This window comes from Saimiri boliviensis, chromosome 2 (genome assembly GCF_048565385.1).
Source record: "Saimiri boliviensis isolate mSaiBol1 chromosome 2, mSaiBol1.pri, whole genome shotgun sequence".
NCBI lineage: Eukaryota > Metazoa > Chordata > Mammalia > Primates > Cebidae > Saimiri > Saimiri boliviensis.
The window spans coordinates 193,354,901-193,381,650 of record NC_133450.1 but is presented as its reverse complement, the minus strand read 5'-3'; the positions used below and the strand labels follow the sequence as shown (position 1 = coordinate 193,381,650).

General features: G+C 37.7%; 1 protein-coding gene and 1 pseudogene across 5 annotated transcripts in view; both read right to left on the bottom strand.

The window, feature by feature from the left end:
- Nucleotides 1–26,750, bottom strand: part of INVS (inversin) — a 226,390-nt gene that overhangs the window by 156,845 nt on the left and 42,795 nt on the right. The gene's annotated exons all lie outside the window — the stretch shown is intronic.
- Nucleotides 1–26,750, bottom strand: part of LOC141583761 (homeobox protein NANOG pseudogene) — a 72,507-nt pseudogene that overhangs the window by 28,459 nt on the left and 17,298 nt on the right.

Sequence of the window (26,750 nt, the reverse complement as noted above, 5' to 3'; positions counted from 1 at the left end):
TGGGGACTGGCTGAAAGCATGCAAAAAACGAACTTTTTGGTGTTGCCGAAAATGTTTTATGTCCTGATTGTGGTGACATGAGTGGGTACATTTATTTATTTTTTATTTTTTATTTTTTTTGAAACAGAGTTTCGCTCTTGTTACCCAGGCTGGAGTGCAATGGCGCAATCTTGGCTCACCGCAACCTCCGCCTCCTGGGTTCAGGCAATTCTCCTGCCTCAGCCTCCTGAGTAGCTGGGATTACAGGCACGCGCCACCATGCCCAGCTAATTTTTTGTATTTTTAGTAGAGACGGGGTTTCACCATGTTGACCAGGATGGTCTCGATCTCTTGACCTCGTGATCCACCCGCCTCGGCCTCCCAAAGTGCTGGGATTACAGGCTTGAGCTACCGCGCCCGGCCGAGTGGGTACATTTATTAATACCTATCTAATTGTATGTTTTTTTTATTTTTTATTTATTTTTATTTTTTATTTTATTTTTATTTTTTTTGAGACAGAGTTTCACTCTTGTTGCCCAGGCTGGAGTGCAAAAGCGATCTCGGCTCACCGCAACCTCCGCCTCCTGGGTTCAGGCAATTCTCCTGCCTCAGCCTCCTGAGTAGCTGGGATTACAGGCACGCACCACCATGCCCAGCTAATTTTTTGTATTTTTAGTAGAGACGGGGTTTCACCATGTTGACCAGGATGGTCTCGATCTCTCAACCTCGTGATCCACCCGCCTCGGCCTCCCAAAGTGCTGGGATTACAGGCTTGAGCCACCGCGCCCGGCCTAATTGTATGTTTTTCTGTATATCCTTGTACACACATTTTAACTAATAATCATTAGAAACAAATATTAGAGACAAATACAAAGATGACAGTATAAAGTGTATGTTTTTGCAATGTAAGTTCATCTTAAAAAGTAAATCTATTATCAACATCATTTAATTAAAAAAGTGTAAGCCCTCAAAAAAGGAATAAAGGACTGTCCTTTGTGAAAGGACAGCTGGTGGCTTTTCAACATCTATTTAAATCTTTTGTGCCTGAGGAAAAACTTTAATGATTGACAATCAACAAACGTATGGAATGCATTACACAGTTACCCAGGTAAGAAACAGCTTTATAGCAAGTGATCACAAATTCATTTTAACTTGAGTATCTGCTCCTACCATTTTCCATTTGTGGCAAATATTTAAAATCACTGTTTTTTTCTGCATGCAATGTCTTTACAATTTATGGTGTCTTCCTTCCAATGACCTCTTAAATAGGCCTCTTACAGAATCTCCCTTGGAGATGTTTTGGAAGATTCTTTTGAGTGCTCCCCTTACTTTCTCCCACATGCATTTTTTGTATACCATGTAGCCTCTCTATAAAGTCATATTATTCTAAATATGCCTTTTGAATGTAGCAAAAGGCCACCCAGCTATTTTCAAGAGACGTAGTAACAGGAATACAGATTTACTGCATACAGACATACACAAACCTATATATGTTAAATACTACAATGATTCATTAAGGATCTAGAACCAGAAATACCATTTGGCCCAGCAATCCCATTACTGGGTTTGGTTTTCTGTTCTTGTGTCAGTTTGCTGAGAATGATGGTTTCCAGGTTAATCCATGTCCCTACAAAGGACATGAACTCATCCTTTTTTATGGCTGCATAGTATTCCATGGTGTATGTAGGCCACATTTTCTTTATCCAGTCTATCATTGATGGGTATTTGGGTTGGTTCCAAGTCTTTTCTATTGTAAACAGTGCTGCAATGAACATATCTGTGCATGTGCCTTTATAACAGAATGATTTATAATTCTTTGGGTATAAACTCACTAATGGGATTGCTGGGTCAAATGGTATTTCTGGTTCTAGATCCTTAATAAATCTCTACACTATCTTTCACAATGGTTGAACTCATTTACACTCCCACTAGCAGTGTGAAAGCATTCCTATTTCTCCACATTCTCTACAGCACCTGTTGTTTCCTGACTTTTTAACGATTGCTAATCTAACTGGCATGAAATGGTATCTTATTGTGATTTTGATTTGTATTTCTCTAACGACCAGTGACAATGAGCATTTTTTTCATGTTTGATGGCTGCATAAATGTCCTTTTTTAAAATTGCATTTTAGGTTTTGGGGTACATGTGAACATGCAAGATTGTTGCATAGGTATACACATGGCAGTGTGATTTGCTGCCTTCCTCCCCATCACCTATATAAGGCATTTCTCCCCATGCTATCTCTCCCCAACTCCCCACCCCCCACTGTAGTGATTTGTAGTTCTCCTTGAAGAGGTCCTTCATATCCCTTTTGTAAGTTGTATTCCTAGGTATTTTATTCTCTTTGTAGCAATTGTGAATGGGAGTTTGCTCATGATTTGGCTCTCTGTTGGTCTATTATTATAGAAATGCTTGTGATTTTTTCACATTGATTTTGTATCCTGGGACTGCTCAAGTTGCTTATCAGCTTTAGGAGATTTTGGGCTGAGATAATGGTGTTTTCTAAATATACAATCATGTCATCTGCAAATAGAGACAATTTAACTTCCTCTCTTCCTATTTGAATACCTCTTATTTCTTTGTCTTGCCTGATTGCCATGGCCAGATCTTCCAATACTATGTTGAATTGGAATGGTGAGAGAGGGCATCCTTGTCTTAGTACCGGTTTCATTCTTGCAGCTAGCTTGGTGTCTGCCCAAATGGCCACCCAGTTTTGTGCTTGAAACCCAGGGCCCTGGTGGCATAAGCACCCAAAAAAAATCCACTGGTCTGCCAGTTGCAAAGACCATGGGAAAATCATAGTGGGCCAGAATGTACCGCTCATCACAGCATAGTCTCTCATGGCTTCCCTTGGCTAAGGGATCATGTCTTTTACTTTGGCTGCTTTTCTTTTTAAAGGTGAAATGATTGCTTTATTCATTTGTACTTAATCCAGCCAAACAAGTACTGATGTCATCATGAGGCAGCACATATAAGACCCCTGTCTATAAATATTAGCAAAATCAACAAATTAGGGGCTATAGTAAAAGAGCCAAAGGGGTTAATAAAATCAATGAAGTAGTCAGAGCTTAACCGTTCACCTCAATAATTGAGTTTTTAAAAATAAGTCAAGCCTGTCAATCCCAGAAAATAGGAATATACCTTCACCAGGCCAATTTGTATTTTTGTTTCCCATTCTTGAGGCTAGATTCTAAATCCTAAAGATATTCAAACTAGTATTATGTCTACTTATCTATAGCTGAGACAGCTTCTATCATGTTGTCTTTAGCAGCCAAGGTTATTAAAACCGTTTTTCTCCAAAAAGATCCCATAGGAAAAAAGAAAAAAAAAAAAAAAAACCTCTCTGATTAGGCTCCAATCATATCCTACCCTCCACAAAATCGACTTGATAGGCATAAAGGAAACGAAGATATGAAGGCAGAACATGTAGCTTCCAAACAAGAAAAATCCTATGAGGAAGGCAGGAGGGGAGAGGAAGGATTCAGCCAGGGCCCAGACTGAAATTGAGTAATATCAGTTTCACTTGTCTTTACACATCTTCGGGCACACATTCTTAGAATAGTTTAGGAATAAATCCATGGTTAGTGGAGTACTAAAATACCTAGTGGTTTGTTGTACTACATTAAAGCTTTCCTCAGCAGTTTCCAAGGCAGCCTCCAAGCCCCTGGCAGAAAAATTTTGCTGGAACTGCATGCAGCACTTGCAGAGATTCCTCTCCGCAGTTATAGAAGGGATTGTTCCAGGTCTCATTTTTCCAGGATGGGGTACACCAGGTCTAAATGTTCCAGGAATGGCTGCTCTAAGACTGGCCGTTCCAGGTCTGGTTGCTCCAGGTTGAATTGCTCTAGGTCTGGTTGCTCTGCACTGAAAGGTTTCCAGACATGTTTGCCAAGCATTCCTGGTGACAGGAAGAGTAGAGGCTGGGGTAGGTAGGTGCTGAGGCCTTCAGAGTCACATCATTGCTATTCTTTGGCCAGTTGTTTTTCTGCCACCTCTTACATTTCATTCTCTGGCTCTGGAACCTGTTTGTAGCCAAGGTTCAGGCTGCTGTAAAGTTCTTGCACCTGCTGGAGGCTGAGGTATTTCTGTCTCTGACATCTATCACTGACTACACATAGCTGGGCAGAAGAGAACACAGTTCTGGTGGTCTATTGCTTGACCAGGACTTCCTTTTTTGCGGCACTCTTCACTGCAGAAGTGGGTTCATCTTCCTTTTTTGCGGCACTCTTCTCTGCAGAAGTGGGTTGTCTGCCTTTGGCACTGGTGAAAGAATCAGGGCTGTCCAGACTCTGTGTGGGGCATCTCAGCAGAAGATATATGCAAGGATGGATAGTTTTCTTCAGGCCCACAGATCACAGTCATTGGTGAAGGGTCTTTACAGTCAGATGCTCAGAGCAAGGCAGGCTTTGGAGACAACCTGGATGCACACTCATGTTATAATTGAAAAAGGGGAGGAAAAAAATTAAAAGCTGGACTGTAAAAAAGGCTAAGGCTTTAAGCCTTTTTTTTTTTTTCCCCCCGGCAGATCTCAAAGGAATATGACTTCCAGAAGTGAAAGTATCAAGAAGTTGGGATGAAGCAAGTCCCCAACACAGTTAACAGAAGGCAACCAGCTCAGTTCAGCTCTTTGGGTGCTTTTGAGAGCTTCTCTTCATCTTTGGTTTTCAGCAATTTGATTATGGTATTTCTAGGTGTGATTTTTTTGGGTGTGTATTTATCTTATTGGAGTTCATTAAATTTCCTGAATACTTAAATGTATGTCTTTCCCCATGTTTGGGCAATTTTTGACCATCATTTTCTTAATTATTTTTCAGCCCCATTCTCTCTTTCCTATCTTTCTAATTACAAACAGTTTGGTCTTTCAATATTGTCCCACAAATCACTGAGACTCACTTTTTTCTTAGTATAGTCCCTTCTTTAAGATTGATTAATTTCTATTGATCTATCTTCAAGTTTACTGACTCTTCTTTATCTCCAATCTGCTGATAAGCCCTTCTAGTGAAACTTTAGATATTTTTGTATAAAACTTTAGATATACTGTATTTTTCAGTTCTAGATTTTCCATTTGGTTCTTTTTTATAGTTTCTATTTTTCTGCAAGACATCCTAACTGTTTATTCATCATGAACATATTTTTCTTTGCATCCCTAAGCAGAATTAAAAGAGCTGCTTTAAGTTCCTCATCTGCTCATCAAAATTTGAAGCAACAATGATGATTATTTTCCATTGTTACCTTTTCTCTTGAGTATGGAACACAGTTTACTGTTTTTCCTCATGTCTAGCAATATTTGAGAGTATCTTAGACATTGAAAATAATGTGTTGTAGAGATTCTGGATTCTGTTATGTTATGCTGAAGACTACTCATTTTTTGTTTTGGCAGGCAGATATCTTGGCTGAACCCAAACTCCAAATTATGTTTTTCCTGCATAGGCAGGCAGCAGCTAAATCTCAGATGAGTTATTTTAGCCTTAGCTTGGCTGCCTAAATTTTTCCTGGTCTATGTTTAGGTTAGGGGTTAGTCAGAGATTTTGGCAGTTTATATGTAGACGTTAGGGCTTCCCTTATATGAGTTTCTCTGTTCTGGAACATCTTTTTTTCTTTTTTCTTTTTTGAGACAAAGTTTCACTCTGTCACCCAGGCTGGAGTGAAATGGCACGACTTTGGCTCACTGCAACCTGTGCCTCCTGGGTTCAAGTGATTCTCCTGTCTCTGCCTCCTGAGTAGCTGGAATTATAGGTGTGTACCATAAACCTGGCTAATTTTTTTGTATTTTTAGTAGAGACAGGGTTTCACCACATTGGCCAGGCTAATCTCGAACTCCTGACCTCAAGTGATCCACTCACCTCAGATTCCCAAAGTGCTGGGATTACAGGCATGAGCCACTGCACCTGGCCTAAAACATCTCTTCTGACTTACAGCCATTGCCCCAAATGCTGTCCTTTGATTCCCCAAAAAGTAAGAATGCGGATTTCTATTCAGTTTTCATTCTCTTTGAAAAATGAGTAGACCCTGCTATAAAAATGGAAACTCACCCAGTGCTGTTCTCTATTTAAGGTCTTCCAAGTGCTAATTACACTACAATTTCTGCTTCCTTGGTCACTCATCAATTCTTCCAGATAATTGTTTTTATATTTTGTTCAGAATTTATAAATGTTACCTACTAGAGGGCTGACCCAATAGGAACTACTACATCAGTTTCAAAAGCCATTGTTACTTTAAAAGGCTTTCTAGATGGTTGGAACCGCTGTATTAATCTTGATGATATGAGAAGTACTTAGGCCATCTCAATCATCCTCACCCTTCTAAGTTAGTCTAAGACAATGGTAGCCCTGGACTGACCACTAAGAAAGCATGCATCTTGAACTATCCATTCAACTATTATAACCTGGGACTTGGTATCCTAGTGATTATCATTGGGCTTTCATATTTTCCCCCAGGTAGCCAATTCACTGTATTGAACAAATGATTTGACTCACTGGGTGGAATAGCCACTCAATCTTAAGCTCTATTCTGGCTGGTGATTGGAACCCTCCTACTCTTGGACAGAAATTCAAGTTGTCCACTGCCTATCTGCAGTGGACTCATAACTATCATTTAACTCTCTATCTTGTTTTTTAAATCTTGTGCTAACAATAGCAGCTCAATGTCCCCTCCTGCTGAACCTCTGTAACAAGCTTCTCTTACAGCTTTCCTCGTCCCAGCAGATAAGACCAGTACCAAGCTTCTGTCCTTTCTCACTGAGTCAAATGCTATATCTTATTAATAGATTCCAAAGTTGGAACAATAAGAGATTTTAGAGAATTAGTGGTATTTTTAAACATCTCTACAAAACTGAAAAATAGAAAACAAAATGAATCAAGGATGCTGGATATTAAACTGTATCCTGAAAGAATTCTGACACTACAATAATTTTACCTGAAGATATTTATTTAGCATCTATTTTGTGCAAGGCATTGTAAAAAGATAAAAAGATAAATTTGATAGGATTCTGTATTCTAGAAGCTCATAGAACAACAGGGGTAAATTTGTTCATAAATAATTATGAGATGAAAAGGGCTAAGATTCTTAAGTAAAGGTCCAGTGTTATTCTTAGAACTGTTAGCTAAGGATTTTGGCTGACATTTCTTAATTTTAATTTCAATCTGCTTGAATACATTTTTTTACGTGACTTATCATTTTGTAATTTAAGTCAGGGCTCTTTAGACTATGTGTTCCTTAATATAATCAAAGGTTTTATAAGTCCTTTCAAATTTATTAATTTATGTAATCCCTGTAAGAACCTAAGTACTGCCACAAATTTAAAAAATAGGAAACAGAAGCCCAAAGTGTTTAAAGTTAAAACTTGCCTAAAATCACTCTGTTAGGAAGAAGCAGAGCCTAAGTCATGAATCTAGGTCTTCTGATTTGTATCAGGCCAATGCTTTTGGCAATATTATACCTGATATACATCAGAGAAAAGAAAGAGACATATACAGAAAGTTATAAAGAAGGTAAAATGTACCAATGTTGTCAAGGGATATGAGGAAGTAGGAAAGGTATATGAATTTGGTGATCAGAAGGGCAGTAGTGAGTTAGTTATCAATTTCTTTCACTTAGTCCAATTTAATCAATATTCAAGTTTTAAATCTAACTCTTCAGTAAATATTCAAATGTATTTATTGTCCTCCACGTAGGACAGACATTTCATGGTCTGATCCTACTTTACTCGTCCAATATCATCTCTTTATATTTTCCAGCTCATAGACAATGATCCATACACATTGAACTACAGTCATATGTTGCTGAACAATGGAAATGTGGTTCTGGAAAATGTGACATTAGGTGATTTTGTCATTGTGTGAACATCATATTACACACAAACCTAGATGTTATAGCTTATTACATACCTAGGCTATATGGTATAGCCTGTTGCTCCTGGACTACAAACCTGTAAAGTGTATTACTGTATTGAATATTCTAAGTAAAAATAACGCAATGGTAAGTATGTATCTAAACATATAAAAAGTACAGTAAAAATATGCTATAAAAAATTTAAAAAATGGGCTGAGTGTGGTGGCTCATGGGACCAGCATCATATATGTGGTCTGAAGTTAAACAAAATGTAATTAAGTGGCACGTGACTATACATATTCTCTCTCTCCTTGAGAATACTACAAGGGAGTGGAGGGAATAGTCCTTGGGAATGGGCTTACCATCTCTTTTCTCCTCTCCACTTAGCATAGTTGCTATCTATTGAAGGAAGTCATTCTTGACCACAACACCCCGGGATGGCTTAGATGCCCCTCTTATAGTTTCCCATGATATACCTAGGCTTAATCCTTTTCTAGCATTGAACACAGGAATACTGTATCTTAATTATCCATTTGGCTTGTCTGTTGTCCCCATTAAACTATGAACTTCTTTGAGGGCAGGGTAGTCCCTGTCATGGTTGTATTTCCATAACTTAGCACAGCGGCTTTTGCAAAAATATTTGTTGAGTGAATAATAAGGATTATAAGGAGTTACAAAGCAGCAAAATATTCTAATGTAGCCTCAAGAGCAATAATTTTGTTTATAGATCATAGAAAGTATGTTCTGATCAGAACTCCAAACACACACCTATTTAAACTTTGAACTTTTTGCAAGGATATCAAATCTGATCTTACTATTTCCTTTTTTATTTTATTTATTTATTTATTTATTTTGAGACAGAATCTTGCTCTTTCACCCAAGCTGGAGCACAGTGGTGTGATTACAGCTCACTGCAGCCTTGTCCTCTTAAGTTCAAGCAGTCCTTCCTCTCAGCCTCCCAAGTAGCTAGGACCACAGCTGTAAGCCACCATGACTGATAATTAAAATAAATTTTTTTTTTTGTATAGACAAGGTCTCACTATGTTGCTCAGGCTAGTCTCAAACTCCTGGGCTCAAGGGATCTTCCTTTCTTGGTCTCCCAGTGTGCTGGGATTATAGATGTGAGCCACTGTACTTGGCTGACCTTAGCATTTCCTGTAATTAAGTATGTTTCAGTATAAATGTACTCATAATCATACTTAAACAGATAGAGCTCTAGAAGAACTGCATGAAATCCAAGAGACCTCTGTAATCACAATAAACCATTTGACATTTTAAATATTTCTAGCTTAGATCAAGTAAAACAAGTACTTTAGATAACCATAATTCTAAATTATTAGTCAGCAGTATTGAGAATTTTGCTGATCTTCACTGTGGATTACACAAGTGAGTAAAATCATAGAATTTTCAAGCTAGCACTAATACAGGAAGAACCTAATGAAATATTTGTAATGGTAATAAATAGCACAAACCTCAGGGTTTGAAGGGCTCAATGAGATAACCTGGTTATCCATCTAGTGACTTTTGTATAGTTTTAGAGTACTTTTTGAAGTCATTTCAAATTGGTTAGCTGAACTTTGAATGACTATAGAAAAGGGACCATGGGGTTATAGAGATGGTCTGAATATATAATCCATAAGGTAGAAATGCCTATTCACATACTCTTGGTATTACTGTCAACTCACCTTTATTCAAGGTTTTCATAAAGATACACTGTACAGATGATGCTTACAAATGCTTAGTACCTACCACATTGTAAAAACATTTTAAAATTTATACATGCTTTTGGACAACAGCAATGTGCTGAATTTGTACATAGAGAATGCACTCATAAAGAAGTTTATAAATTTTGTTTATAAAATTGTGTTTAATATTTATCATTATTAAATTTGTTTAATTTCTATGAAATTTGGTGGAATTTAAAGTCATTTACTTGGCCTTGCAGAGACAATATTAAGAGCTCTATAGAGAACAAGTTAACTCATTTTTCTCAAATACCTCCTCCATTCATACTCCAATGATGGCATGATAACATAAATATAAAGGAGTACTACATAAGTATGTAGGGGTATATAAAAAAACATTTTGGGACTGAAATGGATATAATACCATTGATATCACTTAAATGCAATCCTGTCACTTGCTAAGGAAGAAAAAATTGGGCATTCCTTTAAGAAGGAATTTAGCCAATGCATAAATCTTCATTTTATGGATTAGTTCAGGTTGGAATAAATAAAAGATTTTGTTTTATAAGAAATCACATTTCTAAATGAGCATGGGAGAAAAACAGCTGTCAAATATCCATACTTTATTATTAACTCATTTATCCTTTTAATGCCTCACTTATTTTTTCTATTAATAGTATTAAAAATGCTTATCACTTGTTAATTCTGACAATGAGATGACAACTTATGCAATTCTCTCATAAAGTTTCATTTTCACCTCCATTCAAGTGGCTTATCTTCTGGCATCACTAAAGACAAAAGAACCAACCTGGATTTGTATAGCGTGTGTGTGAATGTGTGTGTATAATATATATATCCAACCTTAAAAATATTATTTAAAGTTCCATAGATTCATTATCTAAAGGGACATTTAATTAAGTTTAAAAGGGAACATATGTTAGCTGAATCAACTTCAGGATCTATTCCTTTGTATAAAGGGCTTTCACTTGCCTTTCTCCTCAATTCTGAAAGCACAAGGTTCCTTATTCCCTTCACCATGAATAAGGCCGACATTTGACAGCTTCACAAGGCTGACAGGGTTACCCAACAGCCCACCCTCCCTATTCTCAATCCAATTAGACCTCTAATCCTCCAGATGAAAGGCCCAACTGCTCACGTTCCTCATGACAACGACAGCTATTGATTATTTGTCACTGCAGCTAACACCTTCCCTGTCGAGGCTGCTCTGACAGAAGCAAACCTACCAAATTAGACAGCACTTTATCTGCCCTGGAGGCCAAATGGCACAACAAGTAAAGGCTAATAAATGGTATAAAAATGAACAAATCATAACATTATGACAGGCTGATCGTTGCCAGCAGCCTCCCAGCTCAAGCTTGATGTTGTGTTAGTTTGGCTCCTTCTCTTTCCCCTCTGCTCTAGCTCCAACTTTGACTGAATTAAAGGCCAGAACAATTAAGGCATTTGACCAGCAAAGATAAGCCAATTGAAGTATCACCAAGGGACAAAAATGTCAATAACTGACTGCCATTTGTCAATACAAACATTCTGGAGATGCAAATGCTCCAGCTTCTGCTCTCCACTAGGCTGCACTGACTCCCTTTCCAGCGAGAGTCAGCTCAAATAGACAATCTGTGGCTATTTAACCAGAAGAGGGGGAAAAAAAAAAAGAAAAGAAAAGAAAAGAGAAAGAAATATCTAGTCCCAAGAGAGGAAGTATTCTATGAAGTACAAGCAGGAGTAGCTGGGGTGGGGAGGAAGGACTGTATGAGAAAAAGAAAGATAGCAAAACAGGACTATTCTTCCTTAAAAAAAATTCTAGTATTAGACAACTGGAATCTCATCATATTTTGTCTATAATATATGCATAATGCAAGAAATCCTGGACAACCTGGGAGAATTAATAAACCTATAACTTTAGAAGTATAGTCACTCATTCAACAAATATTTTGTGAGCACTAACTACCCATTCTAGGTAATGAGGATGAATTAGGAATACACAGACCAAAAATAAATCCCTGAATTCGTGGAGTTTATATTCTAGTGGGGCAAAAGACAATAAGCCAGATAAATAAGTAAAATATAAAGTATTTTAGATAGTGTTAAGTGCTAAGAAAAGACATAAAGCAGAGTAGGGAGAATACAATGTGTGAGGTGAGGCAGGTATTAGATAGGATAGCCAGAAAAGGGTTCATTGAGACAGTGACTTTTGAGTAAGAAACTGATGAAAGGGAGTTCAACACAGAAATTCCTACTAGAACAGCATTCCTAGGAGAGGGAAGAGCAAATGTAAAAACCTGTGATGAGTGCTTCACTCACTTATTAGAAGAACAGCACTGATGTCAGAGTGGTTTATATGGAGGAAATAAGGGAGAGATTAGAAATAAGGTCATACAAACAACAGAATTCAGAACATGACATAAAAGGCTTGATAGGTCACAGGAAATACTTAGTCTTTTACTCAGATAGAAAATCTTTTTTTTTTATTTTTTTGAGACACAGTCTGCCTCTGCCACCCAGGCTAGAGTGCAGTGGTGCTATCTTGGCTCACTCTCCCAGGTTCAAGTGATTCTCACACCTCAGCCTCCAGTGTAGCTGGAGGGACTACAGACATGCACCACCATGCCTGGCTAACTTTTGTATTTTTAGTAAAGATGGGGCTGTGTCATGTTGGCTGGCTCCTCTTTCCTAACCTCAAGTGATCTGCCTGCCTTGGTCTCCCAAAGTGCTGAGATTACAAGTGTAAGTCACTGTGCTCAGTCAGAAAATCCTTTAAAGGGTCTGGAGCAGAGGAGTGACATGCTTTGACTTACATTTTAAAAGATCATTCTGATATCCTTTCTTCTGCTTGATCAATTCGGCTGTTAAAACTTGTGCATACTTCACGAAGTTCTCCTATTGTGTTTTTCAGCTCCATCAATTCACTTATATTCCTCTCTAAATTGTGTATTCTTGTTAACATTTCGTCGAATCTTTTTTCAAAGTTCTTAGTTGCTTTAGATTGGGTTAAAACAAGTTCTTTTAATTCACAGAAGTTTCTCATTATCCACATTTTGACGCCTGCTTCTGTAATTGGAACACACTCGTTCTCCATCAAGCCTTGTTCCGTTGCTGATGAGGAACTGTGATCCTCCGCTGAGGGAGAGGCGTTCTGATCTTGGGCATTCTCAGCCTTTTTTGGCCGTTTTCCTCCCTTCGTTATAAATTTATCCATCTGTGGTCTTTGAATTCACCGTCTTTGTAATTAGGTTTCTGAGTGGACGTCCAACTTACTGATTCTCAGCGCCGAAATTTGAGCAACCCACTGCACCGACCAAATCAGCGGCGTTAAGATTGATGGTGCTTTTCCGACTCTGCACCAAGAACCGTCGCTCCAAGGCGCCGGCAAAACCGCCTCGCCGGTCACAAGAGTCGCGCTGGCGACCCGTGGGGCTCCTCCCCTGGGAATCTCCTGGTGCGTGAGCAACAAGAACTCATGTGAAGGTGTGGCGTCCTCTCATTCTTTGCGCTTTCAGTGGGAGCTACAATCCCGAGCTGTTAGTGATCAGCCATCTTGGAACGAGCAAAGTCTCCAAGAAATATGGGACTATGTGAAAAGACCTAATCTACGCTTGATAGGTGTACCTGAATGTGATGAAGAGAATGAATCCAAGCTGGAAAATACGCTTCAGGACATTATTCAGGAAAATTTTCCCAGCCTAGTAAGGCAGGATAATATTCAACTCCAGGTAATACAGAGAACACCACAGAGATATTCCTCAAGAAGAGCAACTCCAAGGCACATAATCGTCAGATTCACCAGGGTTGAAATGAAGGAGAAAATACTAAGGGTAGCCAGAGAGAAAGGTCAGGTTACCCACAAAGGGAAGCCTATCAGACTTACAGCAGATCTCTCAGCAGAAACCCTACAAGCCAGAAGAGAGTGGGGGCCAGTATTCAACATCCTTAAAGAAAAGAACTTTCAACCCAGAATTTCACATCCAGCCAAACTAAGCTTCACAAGTGAAGGAAAAATAAAGTTTTTTGTGAATAAGCAAGCACTCAGAGATTTCATCACCACCAGGCCCGCTTTACAAGAGCTTCTGAAAGAACCACCACACATATGAAAGGAACAAACAGTATCAGCCTTTCTAAAAAAATTATCAAAAAGAGCATCAATATAATGAAGAATTTACATCAACTAATGGACAAAATAGCCAGCTAATGGCAGTATTAAACTCACATATATTATTATTAATTCTAAATTTAAATTGACTAAATCCCCCAATCCAAAGACAGGCAATTTGAATAAAAAACTAAAACCCATCAGTATGCTGCATCCAGATCCATCTCACATTCAAGGATACACAAAGACTCCAAACAAGGGATGGAGAAAGATTTACCAACCAAACAGAGAGCTAAAATAAATAAATAAAAAGCAGAAGTTACAATTAAGCAACAAAGATCAAAAGAAGCAAAGAAGGACATTATATAATGATAAAAGGATCGATGCAACAACAAGAAGAGCTAAAGATCCTAAATATATACGCACCCAATACAGGAATACGCAGACATACAAGACTTATAAAGAGACTTAGACTCCCACATAATAATAGTGGGAGACTTCAACATTAATATTAGACAGATCAATGAGATAGAAAATTAACAACGATATTCAGGACTTGAACTCAGATCTGGAACAAGTAAATGTAATTAACATTTATAGAACTCTCCATTTTAAATATACAAAATATACACTCTTATCAGTACCACATCATATCAACTTAGAAGTTTAAAAGAAATGTTGGTTGGCTCCTTGTTTGCTATTCTCTTCCCTCATTTTCTTTCATGTCTCCATTATTAAGGACAATTATAGGCATGCCCATATTTAGACTGCATTCTAGCCCGGGCAATAAAGCAATACCCCCATCCTCTCTCCCTCTTCCTCTTTCTCTTCTTTAAAAAAAAAAAAAAAAGAAAAAAAGGAAAAAAAGGAAAAAATTTATTTTGAATGGATCTCTCGCAACAAACACATTTCCATTGTAAGTGTAGTGTGCATGATACATTTTAAAAACTTCTGAGAAACAGAAAGTTGGCTCAATACTTAGAGTTTCAATACATTAAGACTGTCAATAACATCTGGTGGCTTTATTTTTAATTTTTCCTCAGCGTATTGTTTTTGTTTTAAAATATTGCTACGTTCAGCCTGTATGCAAAGTGTTGTACCTGCTTTTTTTGTACCACAGATATAAAAAAAAAAAAAAAAAAAAAAAGATCATTCTGGTTGACATGTTGGGCTTAGACTGCAGGGGGTAAGAGAAGAAACCAGGAGACCAGTTAGGACACTATTATAATTATCCAAGCAAGGTTACTACAATAATCCAACCCAACGTGATGGTGGCTAGGACCAAAGTGGTGGTAAAGGGAATATTGAGAAAGTGCTTGCATTCTGGATAAATCTAGATTTGTATATAAATCAGCAAATCAAATTTGTTTATAGATACCAGTATCATACAGGTGATCAGGACTTTGTATAAAAAGATTAATAAGTGCTCAATACACGTTAGTTGAATTGAATTATCTACCTGGCAGTTCTGTTAAAAATGCTGCTCATTGCAGCAAGGGATCTGTGGTTTCTTTTTTTTTTCTTAGACAGGGTCTCACTCTGTTGCCCAGGCTGGAGTACAGTGGTACGACCATGGGTCACAGCAGCCCTGACATCCCAGGTTCAAGTGATCCTTCTGCCCCCCGCTTCCTGAGTAGCTGGGAGTACAGGCATGCACCACCACGCCTGGCTAGTTTTTGCTTTGTTTTGTTTTGTTTGTTGTTGCTTGTAGAGATAGGGTCTTGCTTTGCTGCCAGGGCTGGTCTCAAACACCTGGCTCAACCCATCATCCTGCTTAGGTGTCCCAAAGGAGCTCTGGCTAAAACACAATTTTTCTAAAGATGACTTTATGCAGAAACTTTGGAGTCAAACATCTATATTTGAACCCTGGCTCTGCCACTTAGTGACAAATTACTCAAGCTCTTAAGTCTCAGGTTTTTCATCTAGACAATGTGATATTCTATCATTCTTGACTGGCTGAGCAAGAGGAGTAGAGATGTAAAAAGAGGTTAAGTTTAAAACCTTTTAGCCCCAAATTAGAATAGGAGGTGATGAAATAATACATTTATTGCTTAAAAAAAAAATCTCCAAGCTCTGTCCACTATAAAAGCCTAGAAACAATCACCAACCAGTAGCAGTGAACTCCCTAGATCCTAGATTGTGTTCTCCAAATACTTTTTCCTACTGAAAGTAAAGCAAATGGAGAAATGGCTGATTCCACATCTGAAGCAAAAAATATAGAAATGAATTTGGAATATTTGGACACAGCAGATAGCAAGTAAGCTATCAAACACTTAGGACCATGTCAAATGGATCCAGAAGTCTACTTGAAGGGCCTCCCACAAGCCAAAAATAGAGTAATTTGAATATTAATTAAGGATAATAACTTCAATGGATCGATACAGCAAATATGTTAAAATGATACTAAAAAATTCTAGGCCCTGTTCATAATGATACTAAAAATGAAAAAAATTGATTATACTAGGAGGATGCCAGGAAACCAACTCATTATTTTAAAAATTGGTAAATAAAGTGAGAGAATCAAGCATTTGTCCTTCATTTCTTCCTTTCCTATATGAACTGGACCATAGATTGTGAGTAATCTAATAGTATATAAAGGGAAATTTCTCTTTAATGAATTATTCCAGCTAATAACTGTAGGATTGTTGATAGAATTAGAATGTCATCATTTTGCAACTCCTAATGAACACTGAGCTCTAGGTACTGAGCATCACTAATTGCTAACATCATAAAAATAGATATAACGAAACATTATGTCCCTCCTAAGAATGAATGTACCATAATAATAAAATAGTTTTGCCAAAAATTGAACTGTAATCCTAACAAAAAAGAAATGATAAATGCTTGGGGTGATGAATACCCCATTTACCCTGATAACATAATGTCAGAGGAGACTCCATCTCAAAAAATAAAAATAAAAATAATAAAGTCACTTGAATAATTCTCTCTGCAGTTAAACTACCAGCTTAATACACAGGTGTCTTTGTTTTATTTGGTTATCAATCTTTAAGGACTGCTCATTGTAGACACTTAAATTTTTTTTTTTTTTTTTTTTTTTGAGATGGAGTCTCACCCTGTCACCCAGGCTGGAGTGTAGTGGCATAATCTTGGCTCACTGCAACCTTCGCCTCCCAGGTTCAAGTGATTCTTGTGCCTCAGATACTCTTGAGTATCTAGGATTACAGGCGCGTGCCACCACACCAGGCTAATTTTTGTATTTTTAGTAGAGACTGAATTTCACCAGGTTCGACAGGCTGGTCTCAAATTCCTGATCTCAGGTGATCCGCCTGTCTCAGCCTCCCAGAGTGCTGGGATTACAGGCATGAGCCGCTTGCCCAGTCTATACACACTTAAATTATTATCATTATGGAAATAACTTACAAAGTTCCAAAATCAAAACTATAGAACAATATATACTCAGATAAGACTAGCTTCCATTCCTGTCCCCTCTACATTATCTCCTTTTGCCTTTATGTAAGAGTCTTTATTCATTTTTCATTTACTTTTTCATCTTTTAAAAATATAAGAAAATGTTTTTCTCCTCTTTCCTGGAAAAAAGGTTATACATACTTATTAGCATCTTACTTTTTTCTCTTAACAATAAACCTGGAGGCCACTTCATAGCTATATATAAAATAAAGAATATCATACACAATACTCTGCACTTGCTTTTTTCATTCCAGATTATTTTATAATGTTATATAAAAATATTTCTCATTACTCCCTACAGATGCATAGCATTCCGTTATGTGAATATACTCTTGTTTATTTAGCCAGTCCTCTACAAGTACATTTGTAGGCAGCACACAGTGGTCACACCTGTAATCCCAGCACTTTGGGAGGCTGAAGAGGGCGGGTGGTTTGAGACTAGCTGGGGCAACCTGACGAAACCCCATCTCTACAAAAAAAAAAAAAAAAAAAAAAAAAAAAAAAAAAAAAAAAAAAAAAAAAAAAAAATTCAAAAATTAGTTGATTGTGGTGGCACACACCTATAATCCCAGCTACTCAGAAGCCTGAGGTAGGAGGATTCCCTAAGCCCAAAAAGGTCAAGACTGCAGTTGAGCCATGATTGGGACAGTGCACTCCAGTCTGGGTGGAGAGTGAGATCCTGTCTCAAAAAAACAAAAACAAAAAAAGTACAGTTGCTTTCATGCTTTCTCTATTATAAATAATGCTGCAATTAAATAACCTCATGTATACATTTCTTATTTTTTTACCACATATTTATAGAATAGATTTCCAGAAGTGGCAATGTTAGATCAAAAGTAAATGCATATTCAGGTTAATTTTGATGGATATTGTTATGTTTCCCTCCATAAGAGTTGTATCAATGCTATAATTTGAATGTCCCTCCAGAATTCATGTTGAAATTTAATTGTCATTATGACAGTATCGAGGAGGGATCATTAACAGGTGATTAGGCCATGGGGGCTCTGCCCTTATGAATGGATTACTGCTGTTTTCATGAAAGTGGCTTCCTGATAAAAGTGATTTTGGTCCCCCTTTTCCTCACTTGCTCTTGCCCTTTTTTGCCCTTCTGCTTTCCACTGTGGAATGACACAGCTTGAAATCCCTCAGCAGATGCTGATACCTTGATATTAGACTTCCCAATCTCCAGAATTGGGAGAAATAAATTTCCTTCCTTATAAGTTACCCAATCTGTGAAAACCATTCCTTCAGCAATGTGTGAATGCTCACTTCCCTACAGTCTTCCCATCAGAACATGTTGTCAAACTTTTGGAGTTTTGCCACTCTGAGAGATGAAGCATGTTATCTCTTTCTGATTTTAATTTGTATTTCTTTTACGATAATATTGAGCATATTTTCATATATTTAAGGGCCGTTTTCTGTTAACTATCCAGATATACTCTTGCTCACTTTTATAGGGTCATTGGTCTTTTTCTTCCTCATCTTATATATGAGGAGTATTAAACCTTTGATAATGACATAATTTGCAAATATTGCTTCCAATTTGTCTTTTTTTTTTTTTTTTAGCATTGCTTACCATATTTTCTGGAAAGAAAAAGTATTTCTTACTACTATGTTGCCATATTTATTAATCTTTTTCCTATTGCTTCTATATTTTGACTCACAGATAGAAACTTTTCCTAACACCCAGATTATTTACTGCAAACCTTCTTGGTATTGTTAACATTTTATAGTATGTATAAGCATTACCATTCAATTAAATAACAATTTAAAGCATGCACCTGTGTACACCTACATATACACACAAACACACTCACAGTATTAGTCTGCAATCTCTATGACATTGAAATAACCAGTTACATACATGAAGTTTACAATCATTACTTCATACATGAAGTTTACAATCATTACTTCAAAGTACAGTCTAATATTTGAGCCCAAATTCCTTAAAAGAAAATGGCTTACAAAGAGATAAATGACAAAGAGGAAAGACTTGAGTGAAAGTACCCAAACCATGTCTTCTGAACTCTACAATTGTTTCAGATAAACTAAGAGTATATGTCTAATAAACTGCCTGAAAATGAGTAGTTATATTGGTGAAATGTTAGTTTTATTATTATAAAATCTGAAAGACCACATATTTAGACATAGGTTAAATTTAAAGTACTTTGAGATATAGTATAATGCCTGATACATATTAAATACTAAAAATTTATCTGTTGAACAAATGAAAGAATAAATGAATAATATACCCATCAGAACTGGAATGGTGAACAAGTGGATTCTGATAGATTATATAAAATTTTTCAAGAGGCTGAGTTAACACTGATGACATAATTTAGACAAGTATAACAAAAGAATAAAACAACTTTTTAAATTAGTGAAGTTTGTTTTAGTACTAGTGTTTCAATGATTAAGCTTTTCTATAAGCAGGGTCTGTTTTAATACCAAAGGTTAGGATGAGAATCCTGGTGAGTCATAAGTGGGAGAGATGACAACTATACTGAACAACAGACTCAAGAGTCAAGAGGACCTGGGTAGGTTACATGATGAACCCAATTCAAATCAGCAAGCATTGATTGAGTGTTGTTAAGTACTGCTAGACATTGGAAATAAAAAAGATGACTAAGATACTCTTCCACATTAAGATGCTCATCATCTGTGGAGAAATAAAACATGTAATAGGTGGTATAATAGTGGTTGAATACAAGGTACTGGACGAACAAGGGATAGAATGGTCAATTTAGCTTAGTATGTCTGGGAAAGTTCAAAGTATGGATACAATAAGATGCTACATTTGGGTCCAAAAACCACAGCCATATTAATACAGGATGTAGTTAAAGCAGATTTAGAGCTTTTATATGAAAAATCTTCAATATGAAACAACTGTATTTCGTTACCAAAATGTCAACAGTGATAGTCATGTAACACTCTGGGCTCATCAGACTGGCATCGTATTCTGTTGGAGGTTTCACATTTTGGAGAGAATTTAGACAAATATGTGCATATCTGGTGAAAGTGATCAGGATGAGGAGGCTGAAAGCATATTATGTGAGGAATGGGTGAAGGAATGGATAGTACTAAAACTGGAAGAAAATTTCTTCACTTGGTCAGAATGATGTTTTTATTAATACATAAGTCAGACCATGCCACTCCTTTCTTCAAACCCTCCTCATCTCATTTGGAGTGAAAACACATTCTTGACAATGGCCTCTAAGGCCCTACAGGATCAAGCCACCATTCCTTCTCTTTCCTCATCTTCTACAGCTCTCCTTTTGCTCATTCATTATAAGGTATATATATATTTATTATTATTTTTTAAGACAGGATCTCATTCTGTTATCCGAACTGGAATACAGTGGTGTGACCATGGCTTACTACAGCCTCAACCTTCTGGGCTCAAGTGATACTCCCATCTCAGCCCCCTGAGTGGCCAGGACCACAAGCATGCATCACCATGCCTGGCTAATTTTTTAAAAATGTTTTTTCTGTAGAGATTGAGTCTCCCTATGTTGCCCAGGCTGGTCTCAAACTCCTGGGCTCACGTGATCCTCCTGCCTTGTTCTCCCAAAGTGCTGGGACTACAGGCATGAAGATTTAACTTGTACTAATTTTCTTGCTATTTTGCAAACATTCTAGGCTTACTCCCATCTGAAGGCCTTTGTTCTGACTGTTCCTTCTGCCTGGAATGAATATTCTTCCCTCAGGTGTTCACATAGCTAACTTTCTCACCTCCTTTAAGTCTTGCTTCAAGTGTCACCATCTTAATGAATACTATTTTGATTGCTTCACTTAAAATTACAACCTTTCCTCCCTATCCATCCCCTCCCTGGTTCTCTTAATCCCCCCTACTTTGGCATTTTAGTTATAATCTGTTGCCATATTTGATCATTTGCACCTTGTAAAAGCTTAACAGCTAAAAAAGGTACAAAGAGACTCCATTTGTTGGTCCTATGATTGGTCGTAGTGAAAATGTCGTGCCCAAGAGCTGACAGTATTCATGCCATAGGAATAATAATCATCCTGATTCTCTCTCATTCTTTTTTGAGTCATAAAATATGAGTAGGAAAAAAACAAGAGGAAATTATGTACACAAATACTGCCCTATGACATAAGAAGGTAACTAGAAAATTAATGCTCAAATTTTCTTTAGAATTGGTATTATATACAAAATTAATTTTTAAAAGTTTAAATGAAAGTAAATGGATTTGAAGTTCCTTTTAACCAGCCATAAAAATATTCACTGGCCCTGTGCCCAGAGTTTAAAAGAAACCAGCATGAGTCTAATGAAAAACAAGCTGTGGGTTTCATGGAAATTCAATATGTACTCTTTCTTTTCCTTTTAGTTTTTGATTGGTTTCCATGGGAATCTAGGCTTATGAGATCTCTGAATCTATTCGTGGAAAGCAGATGCTTGTATTTTCATGACTTTGTAAAAATGGGAGTCAGTGAAGAGATGAAGATTATTAGAAAATGAGTATGACTGTGAGAAACATAATATTTAAAACAGAAGTCCACAATCATGTAGATTTTACAATAAAATCTTCAAGGCTGCTCTACTGTGTTTGAGAGAGATGATAAAGAAAAAACACTGGATTTAAAGCAAGCAGCTTTGGGTTCAAATCCTGAATCTGACCTAAGAGAAAGAAACCCTTCAGTACTTCTTTGGAGTTTCAACAGAAAAACTGGATCTGGGTATTACTCATGGCCAGAAGCTCCAGAAGTCTGAGAAAGTAAGCTTTAGGAAAATATGTGAATTTTCTCCTAGTACAGCAGTATCAACAGCACTAAGATGGGAATCAGAAAATCAGAACAATTCATCACTCTGCGAGTGACAAGGTGACCTGAAGAACTTTTTCAAACTATACCTCAGTTTATTTATATAGAAAACACATAATATACAACTATTCTAACTGTTATGATGCTACTATGAAGCTAAATAAAGTTTTTTTTTAAATACTAGAACCACGTTAGAAAAATTCAAAGTGGCAATTTCAATCAAGATGTGTTGACAAGTTATTCCTGGTGACTATAAATTTTACCCATGTAAACAGAAGTAAATAAACTATAATCAAAATGTTAAAGGAGAGACAGGCTTTTATTTCAACTCTGGTTCTGACTGGAAGACTAATTTGAATGTAAGATCCTAAATATTTGAAAGCAGGAGAGAGGATCCAAGATGGCCGAAAAGGAACAGCTCTGGAGAGCAGTTCCAAGTAACATAGCAGAGGGTGAGTGATCACCACATTTACAAATGAATTTTTACCTCCCAGAGACCAGGAAATTCTGAGGTAGAGAAGTGCCACAAGTCTCCACCACGGCTGTTTCAGCCAGCACAGCAGGTCTCCGAAAAAAAACTCAAACAAATCTGGGTGCCCTTTTGACTGGCACCTGGAATGCCTGGGAGACAGAGTCACCCACTCAACTGAAAAAAAGGGGGCTATAATAGGGAGCCAGGTGATCTGGTTTGGCGGGTCCCACTCCCACAAAGACCAGAAATCTGAAACCTCTGATTCAGAGTTTCACAGCAAGCACAGCTGGACCAGGGACAATACAGCTCTGTTGAGGGGAAGGGCGTCCACCATTACTGAGGCAGTCCACCATTACCAAGGCAGTCTGCCATTACAGAGACAGTCTGTTATTACTGAAGCAAAACCATTACTAAGGCAGTTCCAACCATACCTGTGTAAATAAAACTGCAAGGAAGTGCACACAGCAGCTGGGCAGAGCCCATGGCAGCTCAGCAATGCCTCTGCTGGCAGACTGTGACTAGGCTGCCTCCTCGTTGGGCAGGGCATCTCTGAAAAAGGGCAGCAGCACATCAGGAACTTACAAATAAAGCCCTACCTTCCCAGGACAGAGTACCTGGGAAAAAAAGGTGGTTATGAGTTCTGTTGAAGCAGATTTAAATGTACCTGCCCAGCAGCTCTGAATGGAACAACAGAGCTCAGAGCTCAGCACTTGAGCTCCTATAAGGGACAGATTGCCTCCTCAAGTAGCTACCTGACCTCTGTATATCCAAAGAGACAACTCATAAAAGAGAGCTCAGGCTGACATCTGACGGGTATCCTTCCGAGACAAAGATAACAGAAGAAGAAACGGGCAGCAACCCTTACTGTTCTGCGGCTGCTGCAGGTGATCCCCAAGCAAGCAGGGTCTGGAGTGGACTTCTAGCAGTCCTACAGCAGAGAGGCCTGGCTGTAAGACGGAAAATGAAAAAACAGAAAGAAATAACCTCATAATCAACAAAAAGGACATCCATTCAGAGACCCCATCCGAAAATCACCAACTACAAAGACCACAGGTAGACAAATCCACAAAGATGGGGAAAAAAAAAAACAGCACAAAAAGGATGAAAACACCAAAAACCAGAATACCTCTCTTCCTCCAAGGGAACGCAGCTCCTTACCAGCAAGGGAACATGGCTGGATGGAGAATGAGTCTGATGAATTAACAGAAACAGGCTTCAGAAAGTGGGTAATAACAAACTTCTCTGAGCTAAAAGAACATGTTCTAACCCAATACAAAGAAAGTAAGAACTTTGAAAAAAAGGTCTGATGAAATACTAACAAGAATAAACAGCTTAGAGAAAAATATAAAAGAATTAATAGAGCTGAAAAACACAGCACGAGAACTTCATGAAGCACACAAACATTTCAATAGCTGAATTGACCAAGCAGAAGAAAGGATATCAGAGATTGAAAATCAACTGAATGAAATAAAATGAGAAGGCAAGATTAGAGAAAAAAGAGTGAAAAGAAATGAACAAAGCCTACAAGAAATATGGGATTATGTGAAAAGACCTAATCTACGTTTGATAGGTGTACCTGAATGTGACAGAGAGAATGAATCCAAGCTGGAAAACACTCTTCAGGATATTAACCAGAAGGACTTCCCCAATCTAGCAAGGCAGGCCAACATTCAAGTCCAGGAAACACCGAGAACACCACAAAGATATTTCTCAAGAAGAGCAACCCCAAGGCACAAAATCATCAGATTCTCCAGGGTTGAAATGAAGGAAAAAATGCTAAGGGCAGCCAGAGAGAAAGGTCAGGTTACCCACAAAGGGAAGCCCATCAGACTCACAGCAGATCTCTCAGCAGAAACCCTACAAGCCAGAAAAGAGTGGAGGCCAATATTCAACATCCTTAAAGAAAAGAAATTTCAACCTAAATTTCATATCCAGACAAACTAAGCTTTATAAGCGAAGGAGAAATAAAATCCTTTATGAACAAGCAATTGCTCAGAGATTTCATCATCACCAGGTCTGCTTTACAAGAGCTCCTGAAAGAAGCACTAAACACAGAAAGGAACAACCACTACCAGCCACTCCAAAAATGTACCAAATGGCAAAGAGAATAGACACAATGAAGAAACTGCATCAACTAATGGGCAAAACAACCAGCTAGCATCAAAATGACAGGATCAAATTCACACGTAACAATATTAACCCTAAATTGTAAATGGGCTAAATGCCCCAATCAAAAGACACAGACTGGCAAATTAGATAAAAAGCCAAAACCCATCAGTGTGCTGTATCCAGGAAACCCATCTCACATGCAAGGTTACACAAAGGCTCAAAATAAAGGGATGGAGGAAGATTTACCAAGCAAATGGAGAGCAAAAACAGGAGTTGTAATTCTCGTCTCTGAAAAAGTAGACTTTAAACCAAAAAAGATCAAAAGAGACAAAGAAGGGCATTACATAATGGTAAAAGGATCAATAAAACAAGAAGAGCTAATGATCCTAAATATATACGCACTCAATACAGGAGGATCCAGATACATAAAACAAGTTCTTAACGACCTACAAAGAGATTTAGACTCCCACACAATAGTGGGAGACATTAACACTTCACTGTCAATATTAGACAGATCAACAAGACAGAGAATTAACAAGGATATCCAGGACTTGAACTCAGATCTGGACCAAGCAAATCTAATAGACATTTACAGAACTCTCCACCCCAAATCCACAGAATATACATTCTTCTCAGCACCACATCACACCTACTCTAAAACTGACCACATACTTGGAAGTAAGTCACTCCTCACCAAACGCAAAAGAACGGAAATCACAACAAACACTCTCTCAGACAACAGTGCAATCAAATTAGAACTCAGGATTAAGAAACTAACTCAGAACTGCACAACTTCATGGAAACTGAACAACTGGCTCGAATGATAACTGGATAAACAATGAAATGAAGGCAGAAATAAAGATGTTCTTTCAAACCAACGAGAACGAAGACACAACATTCTAGAATCCCTGGGACACATTTAAAGCAGTGCCTAGAGGAAAATTTATAGCAATAAATGCCCATATGAGAAGCAAGAGAAGATCAAAAATTGACACTCTATCATCAAAATTGAAAGAGCTAGAGGAGCAAGATAAAAAAAACTGAAAAGCTAGCAGAAGACAAGAAATAACAGAACACAGCAGAAACAAGGGAGATAGACATACAAAAAACCCTTCAAAAAATTAATAAATCCAGGAGCTTGTTTTTTAAAATAGATCACTAGCCAGATTAATAAAAGAGAGAATAATCAAATAGATGTAATAAAAAATGACAGAGGGAATATCACTACCAATTACACAGAAATATAAACTACCATCAGAGATTACTACAAACAACTCTATGCATATAAACCAGTAAGCCTGGAAGAAATGGATAAATTCCTGGACACTTGCACCCTCCCAAGCCTAAACCAGGAAGAAGTTGAAACCCTGAATAGACCAATAACAAGGGCTGAAATTGAGGCAGCAATTAATAGCCTACCAACCAAAAAAAGCCCAAGTCCAGATTGGTTCACAGCCAAATTCTACCAGACATACCAGTCCTTCTGAAACTATTCCAAACAATCGAAAAAGAGGGAATCCTTCCCAAATCATTTTGGGACAAACATCATCCTGATACCAAAACCTGGCAGAGACTCAACAAGAAAAGAAAACTTCAGGCCAATATCCATGATGAACATAGATGCAAAAGTCTTCAATAAAATACTGGCAAACTGATTCCAACAGCACATCAAAAAGCTTCTCCGTCACAATCAAGTAGGCTTCATCCTGGGGATGCAAGGCTGGTTCAACATACACAAGTCTATAAACGTAATTCACCACATAAACAGAACCAAAGACAAAAACCACATGATTATCTCAACAGATGCAGAGAAGGCCTTCAACAAAACTCAACAGCCCTTTATGCTAAAAACTCTCAATAAGCTAGGTATTGACAGAACATATCTCAAAATAATAAAAGCTATTTATGACACACCAACAGCCAATATCATACTGAATGGGCAAAAACTGGAAGCATTCCCTTTGAAATCTGGCACAAGACAAGGATGCCCTCTCTCACCACTCCTATTCCATATAGTACTGGAAGTTCTAGCCAGAGGAATCGGGCAAGAAAAAGAAATAAAGGGTATTCAATTAGGAAAAGAGGAAGTCAAATTGTCTCTATTAGCAGACGACACAATTGTATATTTAGAAGACCCCATCGTCTCAGCCCAAAATCTCCTGAAACTGATAAGCAACTTCAGCAAAGTCTCAGGATAAAAAAATCAATGTGCAGAAATCACAAGCATTCCTATATACCAATAACAGACTTGACTTAAAGAGAGCCACATCAAGAACGAAATGCCATTCATGATTGCTACAAAGAGAATAAAGTACCTAAGAATACAACTAACAAAGGATGTAAAGGACCTCTTCAAGGAGA